Source organism: Manacus vitellinus, unplaced genomic scaffold, assembly GCF_001715985.3.
Source record: "Manacus vitellinus isolate BGI_N305 unplaced genomic scaffold, ASM171598v3 scaffold_24_pilon, whole genome shotgun sequence".
Lineage (NCBI taxonomy): Eukaryota > Metazoa > Chordata > Aves > Passeriformes > Pipridae > Manacus > Manacus vitellinus.
This window is the reverse complement of record NW_021939798.1, coordinates 3,097,774-3,111,069: the sequence shown is the minus strand read 5'-3', so window position 1 is coordinate 3,111,069 and position 13,296 is coordinate 3,097,774. Positions and strand designations below refer to the sequence as shown.

Genomic DNA, 13,296 nt, shown 5'->3' with positions numbered 1-13,296 from the left:
CTGGAATTTTTTTTCATATAGTGAAACTGAGTTATACTTCAGATTTTCACCACTCTGTAAAAAAAGTGTAGAGTTTAGCAGACAACTGTATTTATGAAATCACACAATTCTGTCAATTATTTTCATGATGTGTTCAGTGTTTAAATGACCTGTAAAATATAACTAGATTTATTTTAATTTTAATACTTCTACTACATGGATTAAATAAGTAGGTGGGCTGAGCATTGCCTTCTGCAGCAGCAGTTTTGGTTAATACCTGTGCCCAGCTATTCATAATTTTCAATGGCTATTTTCATGTATTTTTTTTTCCCAGTGCAATATGCAGATATAGCAACCATGTGCTTTTATCATTTTATTTCAGCCTTCCTCTATAAATCTTATTTCATAAGGGGCATTACTGAGTGTTGCAATTCATTTCACCACTTCATATTTAATGATTATCATGTAAAAGCATCTTGGGACTTGTCTACACAGGAACTGCAACGTAATTAAATGGAGGGATACATTTAAGGACTTGCCTACCTAGGGAAATTCATTTGAATTTTAGTAGGATGTGAATTTTAAAGCAGATTGTTTCTTTTTCTTGGGATGTCTTTTATGGGTATTTTTGTTTGGGAATAAAAGCTCCTTCTTGCAAGCTTGTTTTTGGAATTGTAAATTGAGTGTTTTTCGGGTATCTGCACACACTTTCCTCACAAAGAATTTGAGATCTGACCCAAAAGTAGATGTTTCACCAGATATTTTTTTGTTTTGGTCATAGAAATATGGCAATGCTCATTTTAGTTCCAGTTTGTAATGATTTTTTTTATTATTTCAAGAGTTTCCACGAGAGTAATAGATTTGATTTTGCAATCCTGTCTTCAGAGGACCTAATAGCTTTTTATTTTTTATTTTTGTGTGCGTTACTGTGGATTTGTAGTGGGACTGAGTGGCATCACATACAGATCTGGGCTCTGGGATGAGCAAATTAAATTCTTTGTTTGATCCTCTACTTGCCTGCTTTGATCAGTGGTACCTTGACACTGGACTTTCAATCCTTTATTTTCTTCTTATCACAGAATCCTGGAATGGTTTGGGCTGGAAGGAACCTTAAAACCCATCCAGTGCCACCCCCTGCCATGGGCAGGGACACCTTCCACTGTCCCAGGTTGCTCCAAGCCCCATCCAACCTGGCCTTGGACACTCCCAGGGATGGGGCAGCCACAGCTTCTCTGGGCAACCTGTGCCAGGGCCAAACCACCCTCACAGGGAAGGATTTCTTCCCAATATCCCATCTGACCCTGCCCTCTGACCTTGGGAAACCATTGCCCCTTGTCCTGTCACTCCAGACCCCAGTAAGAAATCTGTACCTGGCTTTCTTTCTTTACATATATATTCTTACTTTCCTAAATAAATTTTTTGATCCGTGATTAGATATTATAATGCACTTCCATTATCACAGAAAGATTTTCCATGATTCTGGGTTTATTTCCATGGAAAGGGAACACAATGTGAAAAACTCCCCCAACACAGAGTATGGCTTGCACAGTGTGCCTCAGCCAACTCTCCTGTTGAATCCAGATGATTTTGTTCCTTTTTTCCATGTGGTTGAGTAAAGCACTATTCCCAACTCTCCAGCTTTAGCAAGACCTGTGTAGTCAAAGCTTCCAGATCCCCATGGTGGCACTGCCTGGAAGGAGCTGGAAACAGTCCCCCCAGAAGCTCTCAGGTGAATATTGGCACCCAGGGGAAATCAGGCCACTGAGGTGCAGGGCTGGTTATTTTTTTTTTCCCAATAGATACTCAGAAAAATTCATATTGGGCTTGCACTCAGCAAACAAAGGTGACATTTGAGGCACCTGGAAGACAAGAGTGGCATTTCCGTGTCAATATTGAACACTGCTGGGAGTTCACTGCTCTGGTAATATCCATGCCAGGAGCTGCAGGAGCTGGAGCCCTTTGGCTGGGCAGGGAGTTCCTGCTTTAATAACCTTTCTGGAGCAGGAATGTGCAGTTTTCCACACCTGCTTTGATGTGGAGGAGTGCTGCTGTAGCTTCACTCGTGAGCAAGAAGCCACAGAGGGTTGCAGGGGGCAAAGGCTGCCCCAGGTTTGAGTGGAAAGCACCAATTTATTGATGCTCATGCACTGCTTAGGACAGGTTTTACTTCTGGGTCATCCTGTTTCTTATTATTCTTTTATTTTAAGAATGGCCTCCTGGGATAGAGAGAATCATCCTGTCTCCTCCATATCTTTGATTGCCTTTTGGCAAAAATCTTCCTGTTGCCAGGAGCCAGGATTAAAATGAATGTTGTTTAAGCTCCTAAAGCTTTTGAAAGGATCACTGTCACAAAATAAATAAATTTACGCAAGTGAATAGGTCATTATACCTTAAAAAGGAGGGAGGTAGTGCTGATTTGGTGTCTTAATTGGTTTCCAAGCTAAAATTAATAGTGTGTGGAATCCCTCTTAGTAACATGACTCAGAACTATTTATTTTTCAACTCCTCTTTTAACTCTAGCTGAGATTGATGGGTGGGTTATCTTAGCATTTGGGAGATGCAAGCAGTATTGGAATGACAAACATTTCTTGACAGCTTTAAGAAGATGGATGGTGTGATGCCCCTGCAACAGGTTTGGGTGTTTGTGCTTTCTAGTGGGTCATCGTGAGCCTCTTGCTTCACTTTCCTTCTTAACGAAGGGGAAGGAAAGGTGAGACCTAATTAAGGGCTTGGAGGTGTGTTTGTAACGTGACTTCTCGGTGTGCAGGTTTGTCTTCCAGCCCTCAGCAGAGGAACATAATGATGGTCATCCCCAGTTTGTGGTTTGTGCATTTGGCTTTTAAAAAAGAAGATGGTCACTGGATTTTGCTGCAGAGCTGGTGCTCAGTGATTAACTGCACCTTGGGTGTCTGTTGTTATGTTGTACCTCATTACTCCATGGGGCAGATCTGCACATTCTGCATGAAATGATGGTTTAAGGAAGAAAAATCCCTTACCAAAACTAACCTACTCTGGGCAACATCATTAGGCTTGAGCAGAATCCTCATGCACAGAGACTTGTGAGCATCTCTTTGATCAACAAAACTGTGATAGCCTTAGGAGGAGAGAATGTCTTGAAAGTGTCACACACGTGGCATCACAGATTTGTGATGCTAACAGGAAAAAAAATACTTTTTTAGTATATTGGGAGTTTTCTCTTAAGTTCTTTACAGATGGGAGAGAGGAGAGTGACTTTTCTTAATTTACTTGATTGCCAAGATTTAAGCTGAATAAAAATATTGTCGTACAAATGAAGTTACAACATTGCACTCATTGTGGTGCTTGCTTCTCTCCTAACATTCAAAACTCTTCAGAATATTAAAAAATGGGGTCTTTTGGCCCTGAGAGCCCATGGTGGAGGGGAGAGATGAGGCTGTTCTCTTGCCAGCACAGTATAAATCCTGAAATCCCCCATAGAGATCCCTTGCTCTCTTTTCAGACATTGGAACAACAGGGAAAAGTTGGGGTTTTAAATTTTATTGGAAAGGGGAAACTTGTAAACTCTCTCCTGTAGACCTGATAGATTCCCTAAGTGTGCTGTATATAGAGATGTGACTTGAAACCCTCCCTGATAACAGCTCCTGATACTTTAAAGGAATAATTCCTGAGGGGTGATTTTATTAAGAGGTTTGAGCTGTGGGTTCCGTGGCACTTGGACAATGTTATCGTGCTCAGACACGTCAGTAAAGGCTGATGCCACTTCACACCCTTGTTCACAGTTAGGCTTTTTTACTGGCTGTGTTACAGCATTCCCACATTTCATCCATTGTGGGTTTTGGGGGTTTGAGTTGTTTAATATCCTGGCCAGAAGGAGCTGTAGATTTTCCTTTTGCCAAGTACAGCTGGACCACAGCAAATTCTCTTTCGCCAGTGCCAGTAACTTCAAGTATAAAAGTTAATTTATTTCCAAAACTAAAAGGTATTTTGAATAAGTAATTTAGATGTTTGCACCTACATAAATAACCTTTCCCTAGCCAAGAGCAGGCAAGCCTTGCTGCTTTGTGTATGGTGCTACTTTTGTCTGTGTTGTAAGAAGAAAAGCCTCACTAACAGGACGTGTCAGCCATGAGCAGTTAAAGCCAACACGTCTCCATGTGATATAAGAGAACAGTTTATGGATTAATATTCGGGTGCCTGGCAGGAAGCACATTGCAGTGGATTAGTATTCTTATCATTTGAGTGACAATTTATAAAAAGCTGATTAAAATGACCTGGATCCGGGACACATGGGTTGGAGCCAGGAGACGTGTGGAAGCGATTTAAATCTCACCTTCCCACTTGCCTGCTCTAATCTCCTGGGCAAGAGCAGAGCACAGTGAGGCTGCTTGATTTTATAGCTCTCTAGTCACAGGGGACTGAGAAGCAGCTGATACTGGTGGTCTGGGGGGCTGTGGAGTTACCTGCTCCTTCCACAACTGCCCTGGCCAAAGCCAGGAGCTCAGGATCCCGCTGTGGTTACTACAAGAAATAAAAGCTTCCCAGCTCCTGCCTCTGCTCTCATTCCTCTGGAGGAGATTCCTGTCTCCTGGTTGACTCTGGATCTCCTACTTGACTTAAGCACTTGCATTGTGGGCAGCAGAAATACTTCCCCAGGAGTTCCCCGAGTAACAACTTTATTCCACCACAGGAATTTGTCTAAGCCATCTTCAGTATCGGATTTTATCTGCAGTATTGCTCAAAGCAGCTGCACTGTGTCCAGAGGACCTGGCCTGGTGTATTTTAGGACATATAGTAACTTAAACCAGATACTGACCTTGTGCAATTCCTATCTTCAGCAAAGAGGTTGTTATTTGAAGTTTTGTTTGTTTTTTAAATTATACGTTGCGCTCCTGGCACGCTGGCGTCGTGACAAATATGATTTAATGCAAAGGAATCTCGTGGAGAAAATGGCCTTGTGAAGTGATTCAGGGGGTATTTTGGTAGGGCATAAAGGTGGTATTTTTCTTCAACTCTAATACTGGTTCCTAAAAATATACAGAAATAAAATAGTTCCTGGAGAAAGCATATTACAGATGTCAGATGCCTCTGACATCCACTTATAATTCATCATTAGAATCTTGCAGAAGTAGGGACAGATTTGGGGTGATCAGAGCCCAGTTGTTGAAGTGTGTGGGGAAGGGAAGTTTTCCTTTCTTAGACCAGGTCAGCACAACCCAGATAAATGTGACTTCATTGCCTTATCTCTGTGACCCTGGAGAGAGAGGACACTTTAACCCCCTCATCGTTGTGGTGCTGCTTCTCTCCTGGGGGAGGTGATGTACCAGCACAGTGGGGGAGCTGAGTCACAGCTTCACCCTTTCCCTCCCCCGTTTCCATGTCCAGGATGCACAGATCCAGTGGCACAGATCAAAAAAATGAAAATATGAGAGGGAAATTAGCTGTGCTTTGGGCCAGATCAGGTCGTTCTGTGGGTGCAGTTGGTTGGGTGAGAACAAGGGAAGGGCACGAGGTGTGAAACACATTTTTTAACCATTTTCATTTTAAGATGAAAAGGAAGAGCCCAGAGGTGACAAAATCCATAAGAAAAAGTTGGGAAGGCTTTGGAAATTGCCTCCTTTGGTCCATGAGTCCAAATGCAGCGATGGGCAAGTGCCCTCCTGAAAGTGGGGCAGAGTGAGGACCTGGACCAAGGAGCTTTATTTGTGGATGCATTAATTGTGAGCTGAACAAAAAGGACTTGGTGGTGGTAAATATTTCATACTATTAGAAGTCCCTGGCAGCTGGCCAGGAAGCAGTATTTCTTCCCATGGAAGTTATTTCTCCAAGGTGGATCACATGAGGTAAAGCCTGTCTGTGGTATCCAGCCTGCATTCCCCCTGAAGCCGTGGCTGACCTCCATGAGGCCTCAGGAATACGCTGTTGAGGTGGCTCACAAAGTCAGCAGTTTTCAAAATTGAACAGCTTATAAGGGCCTGGCTTTATTTTTATTTCATTTTTGTTACAGTATCTTCTCAGCAAAATATGATTTTCAGGAGAAGAGCCAGGCTCGTGGGTGGTCACCCAACCTGTTTCTCATTTACTAAACCAGGACATTCACGTCTTTTCTCCCTTTTCAAGTCTTGGACATCAGGTGCATTGAAAAAAATGAGATGAAATGAGCTGGTGCATTGGTACTAAAAAATTTGATTCTAAGATAAAGACAAGAAAAATTTGTTTATGGGGTGAAATAGTAATTTGATGCAAATGCTCTGTTATTTAGTTCAAAGTTATTCACACAGCTGAAGACCACATGAAGTCCTTAATTATTATTAATTCTTTGCTCAGACACATGTGGTTCCAGGGGCTTTCCTTGCACCCTCACTGCTTTTCCCCTGGTGCCACAAGCACATCCACACCTGCAGAGCCAGTGGTTCATCCCAGTGGCCTGTTTCAGGATGTGTCCATCCTCCTCTCCTCTTTCCTGACCCCTCACTGTCGGGACGAGCCCCATGGATGGAGCAGCAGCTTTTAGCTTTCCGAGCTCCTTGTAATGGCACTTGTGATATCACCAAAGGATCTTGTTTGGCTGAAGTGCTGATGAAGAGCTGCAGGAGCTCAGTGACCACTTGTTCTGTTGGTCAGAGTCACCAACAGGGTTTGGATGAGCTGAAAGCCAGCACAGAGCGCTGTGCCAGGAGCGCCAGCAGCTCCAGCCCTGCTGCCACTTAAGGGCACTGAAATAAGTGCAATGTAAAACCTAAAAAATGCACATTTTGGGGTGTCTCTGGAAAGTCACACACTTGTGAGAGGGCAAGGGAATAACAGCACGTCACCTCTCGAGCTCTGAAAAGCAGAGCCAGCAGGGCAGGTCAGTCCGAGGTGACACATGGCTGCTAATTGAAGTCTGTGAGTCTTTGCTTTCTCCATCCTAAAAATATATCTCTGAAGTGACAAGTATTAACATTTTCTTTGCCATTTCCTCCTGTTCTATTCCCTCTACAGAGCAATGAGGTTCTAAATGCTGGCTAATAAGAGGAATGTGTTTTTTAGGGGGGGAAATAATAAATTAAACTGTGGCAGATGCTTAATGTAGCAGAGCTTTGTGGGTTCGTGGGACAGTCTGGGGTTTCACTGCCCTCCTCTATCTGTAGAGGAACATTGTAACATTGTTCAGGCTTGCATCAATCTCATTTTTAATTAGAATCTTCTTTGAAATGGAAAATATTAAAGCAGATCTATAGCAAGACTGGGAACTGCAAAGCCAGAGGGCTTTCAGATACTGCCTTAAAAAAAAAAAAAAAGAAAAAGCGAAAAAGCTATTTCTAATCCTTAAAATATTTGCCTTGCTTTATTTTCATATCTTGAAGACAAACAGGTGCTGTGTGCCCTTTATGATTCTCAAATATACAATCTCCAAGCCAGCAATCTCTAAAGCCTCCCCTTGTTTGTACAATTAGGGTGGGATTTTCAGAATCACTCTGTGTTGGTCTGTCTCTGCTCTCATTGAAGTCAAACTGCCACTGACTTCAGTGAGAATCGTGTTAGATCAGTGCATGGGTGCTTTTGAAAATCCTTCCCTCTGCATTTTTTTTCAGTCACATCTGTGTACAATTGAGTAAAAAGACCTTTGTAATATGCTTTAATTATTCTTTGTTGTTTTCATATAAAAGTGATTGAAAGGAAACCAGAAGGAAACCTATAATAATAATGTTGACTTTGATCTTATTTACCATAAATTATATGTTATGTTTTTCTTCTCCGCTTATGTAATTATATATTCCTTTATGACAATGTAAGATAAATCACCGAAAACATGAAGAATAGAAATAATTAGTTAATATGGAGGGGAAGAGCAGTCGCAGAGGAAGGAACTCATGGTCTGATGGGTTTCCAGTGCTCCTTACAGCAGCTTTCCTTTGGCTGCCTGGGAAAATCAGGAGACTTCATGTGAAAGGCTAGTGCTGAAACCTGAGGAATTTGGAGTAATGGCTTTCTGGGTGTCACCTTCCCAGGAAACCTCAGGTTATTGTCCAACTATCCAGGCTCTGCTCTGCCCCTTTGCGCTCTCTGCCCAGTTTTGGTCCACTCACATCTCCTGAATTTGTGCACCTCTTTGGTTTCCACCCTGTGTTTCAGTGGTGTTTCTGGTTAACTGCTTGCTCCTGGGCAATGACAAAGAAAACCAAAGAGAATCAGAGCTTACTGTAGTGCAGAGGAGTTGGGAAAACCCCAGAAGCACCTAATTCAACCAGACCAATATTTGCAAGACCTGCCCTGAACAGCCCAACTTCCCCCCTGGCTGGAGGTGTTCAGTGGAATGCTCAAGTGGGGAGCTGTACTGGGTTTTATTTGTGTGGTGTTAAAAATGTTTGCTTGGGTCTGTGGCAAGAGATTTTAGCTGAGGAGGAGCTTTGTCCACCACCTGTAGCTCATCTCCACCTTCCCATGTGGTGCATGGCACAGGGGATTTTGGAGCCCAGCAGCACTTCAGTGCAGGAGGAGGTGACCTTTGGCAACAGCTTCATCTCTTTGTTCACTCATCAGTGCTGTAGGTTCACCTGAACTGCCCTTCAGAGAGAAATACAGAGATCCAGGGGACAATTCTGCTGGCAAAGAGCACAAGGAAGCCTTCTCAGTTGCAGGGGTGGTTTTGCAATGGCAGGACCTCTGAGTTGCCTCGAATTAAATTGTCTTTTAATAGCAGGGTTCCATTCTGTCTTTAGACTCACGGACTTATCGGTCCTGCTGTAAATATGTGTTTAGCATTAGAGTAAAATGTTATGTCAATACATGGCACACTGGGTGCCTGTTCCAGCCGCCGCTGTTCCCACCACGTGTCACCGATTAGAGCTGGGCCTGGCCGGGGGCCAGGCTGGTGCTTGATACACTTCTAAATCCAGAGTGGTCTAAGAGAGATGTTTATTAGCTGGAGTGTGGCTGATCTGTTTGATAAACTCTGTGGCATATTGTTCCTCTTAATGCACTCTGTTGGTGTTTTTGTGTGAACAGGAGTGGAGGTGTTGGACTGCCATGGTTCAGGAGTTACAGTCCCTCCCGCAGGAATGACCAGGGATGGCAAATGCAGTGTGTGCTCAGGGCTTGTGTCTGCTCCACTGGCCTAATTAACTGCTAATGGTCAGGTCACTGTCTTGGGAAAGTTAATAGGTGGTGTTGGTGTTCTTCCCACAGAGGCTGGTTGGGCACTGAACAGGGAATGGTCACAACCCCAAGGCTGCCAGAGCTCCAGGAGGGTTTGGACATCGCTCTGAGGGACAGGGTGGGATTGTTGGGGTGTCTGTGCAGGGCCAGGAGTTGGACTTGATGATCCTTATGGGTCCCTCCCAACTGAGGATATTCTGTGGTTCTGTGAGCTGATGGAAGGAGCAAGAGGTCTCCCTGTGAAGGCACAGGACACCCTCTCACCTTTCCCTGACGTTGGTCCTGGAAATGCTGACATGTCATAATGCTGTCTGCATGTGTGAGGTGATGCTATGGAAATCTTACCTTAGTCCTAATAAAATTATTAATCTGGGGGATCTGAGTGCTCATCTACCTCCTGCATGCACTTCTGCTTCCAGGAAGCAGCTTGAAATTAAACGTTCTTTAACGTTTCACTTGAAAACAAAGTGGAAACCAATGTGCAGAAGCTGAAGGACAGAAACCCCAGGGGTGTAAACAGCTCGGAGCAGTAATGTGACAGCTACTCTAGGAACTGGGAGATGTTTAAGATATAATTACTGTATATTAACAAGATGAGATCTGCACAAAGAGCCTGATGAGCCTGCCAGAGAAATAAACCACAAAGTACTGGCTGGCCTGATTTATTTTTTTTTCCACCGTCATGTTTTAAATGTTCATGCATGCTGATTAAAATTTAGGTTGGGGTCTGCAGAGCTCTTGCCAAGTTTTGTCACTCAGGGCTTTTTAGATGCTGTAGATTTAACCCTCTGTCTGCCCTTTTGGTGGCCAACTTCCCAGATACCAAGGGCAGATAATATTCTGCCGTGTCCAGCTGAACCGATGCATTCAGACTTCCTGAGGAAAAAGCCTCTTGAGTGCTTTTAAAATATTTATTTATCCAGGAGTCATCTTACTGAATTTACTCTTTGCTAAAACAGGCAGAGCTGTGTTGGCCTGGCATGAGATAATATGTTTGACTTCACTCTTTCATTCCTATGGAATGATATTTGAGATGCACTTTTTTTTTTCGTTTTTTCTAGAATATCAGGGGAAAATAATTTCGAGTGGAGAGAGAATTTTGCTGAACATCTGGGAGCAAAATGGGAAAAGTTTGATAAATGGCATCTTGCTGACATGTAATAGCAACTAGCTCAGTGAAGGAATCTAGGGCATTGCAAATAAAAGGATTTTCCCTAACTGTAGTTCAGTTGGAAATGTAGCTCCGTGCGTACACTTGACAGTAACAGATTATTCCGATTGTCAGATTTAAAAAAGCGAGAAAATTCAGACTGAAGTCATGCAGTAATCTTAATTTCAGGAGCAGCCGTGTCTGTGTGTAGAGACAGACATTTTTTGATGACTTAAGTCAGCAGAGGAGATTCTTGTTCAAAATTTATATTCTATTCAGAGGTTGACTGCTATATTAAATATATATGGAAATATTTCATACGCTGAGCATGGCATTGTCGGGTTATCCTGTTAACTGCATAAGTTTAAATTCTTTCAGGTGTTGACTGTCCAGCTGTTCTTCATTGTAGTCATTTGGTGTTTGAGACACGTGACGTTTAAAACTTGCACATTAGTTTGATTTTATCCATCACACAGGGATACCTTTATCCATGAGCTTAAGCGCTCTCAAATGAGCCAGAATCTCCTCAGACACACAAGTTTAAACTGGAAGCAACTCAGAGCAGTCCGACTTTGCAAACAGAAATCAAAACTGTGACTTATAAGAAAACCCCAAGCATACCCAAGATATTTTCCAGAGAACAGACTTGAGCTCTATAGAATTTTTCCCTTGTATTGCTCTACCAGTCTGATGTCAAATGACATTTTTTTCTTCATTTACTGTAATTGTCCCTGAAATGTAACAGTGAAACAAAGCATTAGCAAAACGCTGAGCTGTCAGGAGCAATCACTGCCGGCGGATCCGAGCGGGCGCTCTCCCCGCTCCGAGGGTGCTCCTTGCTGTTTCCTAGGGAGGTTCTTTGTGAAACATCCGACACTTCCAGGGCACTGTTGTAGTTGTGAAGGTCCAACCGCTGCAGATCAGCCACAGCAAACAGTGGACAAGAAATTCCCTGTCATCTGCCTGCCTAAAAATGACTGAAGAGCTGCCCAGTGCTGTGTCACAGTGCTCAGGCAAAGCAAAAGATGTGTGAACCTTCTCTTTCTTTCTTTCTCTCTTTCTTTCTTTTTCTCTCTTTTTCTCTCGTTCTTTCTTTCTTTTTCTTTCTCTCTTTCTTTCTCTCTTTTTCTCTCTTTTTCTCTCTTTTTCTCTCTTTTTCTCTCTTTTTCTCTCCTTTTCTCTCCTTTTCTCTCTTTCTTTCTTTCTTTCTCTCTTTCTTTTCCTTTCTTTCTTTCTCTCTCTCTTTCTTCCTTTCTTTCTCTTTCTCTCTTTCTTTCTCTTTCTCTTTCTCTTTCTCTTTCTCTTTCTCTTTCTCTTTCTCTTTCTCTTTCTCTTTCTCTTTCTCTTTCTCTTTCTCTTTCTCTCCTCCTTCTTTCCTTCTTCCTTTTTTCCTTTCTTTCTTCCTTTCTTCCTTTCCTCTCTTTCTCTCTCTCTTTCTCTCTTTCTTTTTCTCCCTTTCTTTCATTCTCCTCTTTCCTGTGAGAAACTCTTGGCTGAGCAGACTGAGTTTGCTTCAGGAATATCAATAATAAAATTGGAAGGCTTTGAGAATTGGTAGGGATTGTAGTTGGGTTGGGTGCTCCCTTCCAGACAGAGGTTTACTGGGAGCAAAACAGTGACAGGACAAGAGGAATTGGCCTCAAGCTGTGCCAGGGGATGTTCAGACTGGGCATCAGGAAGAATTTCTTCCAGGAAAGGGTGGTCAGGCACTGGAGGTGGTGGAGTCTCCATCCCTGGGGGTGTGAACATGGCACTCAGTGCTCTGGGTTGGGGGACAAGGTGGGGATTGGTCACAGGTTGGACTTGATGGTCTTGGAGATCTTTCCCAGCCTAAATGATTCTGTGATTCAAACCACCAGCCAGCTCTGCCACACAGATGGAAGCAAAAAATTCTAGTGAATTGAATATAAACTAGTAATTAAATTCTGCATTGGTGTTTTACATTTCCATGCCTTTATATGGCACCACAGATTGAGAACGTTGTGGGCTGTGTTAGACAGGGTGATCCATGGGTATCCATGGGTATCCAATCCCTACTGCTCTTGCAACATGTAGGAGCAACAGCAGAGATTCCCAGTTGTTATATAGTCATTACTTCAAGGCAGTAGGTGGGGAAAGTGGTTCCATGTGCCTGAAAATGGAGCATCTTTCCCTTGATATCCACCCATAGGGCTGTGAATGGTCCCTGTCCATTGATGTTCCCCTGGGAATGCAGCCCCAGTAAGCAGCAAGACCAGTAATGTGACACTGTCACAATGAAGATGTTTGTTAATTGTCTCTTTTGTAGCATAAAATGTTAAATCAGCTTGCTGGAACAACACAGATTTTATCATGTATTCATTTATCATATATAATCACCTAAAATCTGGCTGCAGTTTGGCTACACTGAGCTATACTGTCAGTCTGACTCCTTGGAATTATGATTTGTTATGGTGCTTTTCCTACATATTCACCATAATTGGGATCCTACCCCAAAACCTCAGACGTAACGTCAGTAGAAAATATTCTCTGTATAAACACATCCTACACTTTCTGTAAGTAAATCCCTGCTTGGTATTTGTGTTGTTATTTTGCACACGTAAAACTGAACGGCTCTGGAGTTGCCTGGGTGGCAAAGTGGGTTCAGCTTTTCCAGTAATATTCTTATTAAAAAAAAAATAAAATCCTCCAGGAGCCTGCAGGAATTCCAAGCAGATAGTGACTCCTGAATTTTCCCATAGGCCACGTTTAAAGTCAAATTAGGTGGTGACATTAAATAACACCATATGGTGTGTTCACTCCCTGCTGCTCCAACTGGAGACTCGGTGCAGTTTCAGTGGCGTTTTACAAGGGGTGATTGATTTGGGGGTGGGTTATGGGTTCTTGGAAGTCAGATGATCTTGGAAAAAACCTTGGTGTTTGTCTTTTAAAGACCAGAAGAGGAAAATTTGCAAGGGCTGTTTGTGTTAATGTAAAACTGGGGGGCTCAGCCTGGAGAAAAGGAGGCTCGGGGGGACCTTCTTACTTTCTACAGCTCCCTAAAGAGGTTGGAGCCAGGTGGGGATTGGTTT

The 13,296-nt window shown here is 43.0% G+C and overlaps 1 protein-coding gene across 1 annotated transcript in view; it reads left to right on the top strand.

Annotated features, from left to right (window-relative positions):
• The window catches only part of LOC103755234 (protoheme IX farnesyltransferase, mitochondrial), a 103,754-nt gene that overhangs the window by 54,879 nt on the left and 35,579 nt on the right, over positions 1-13,296 (top strand). The window lies entirely within an intron of this gene.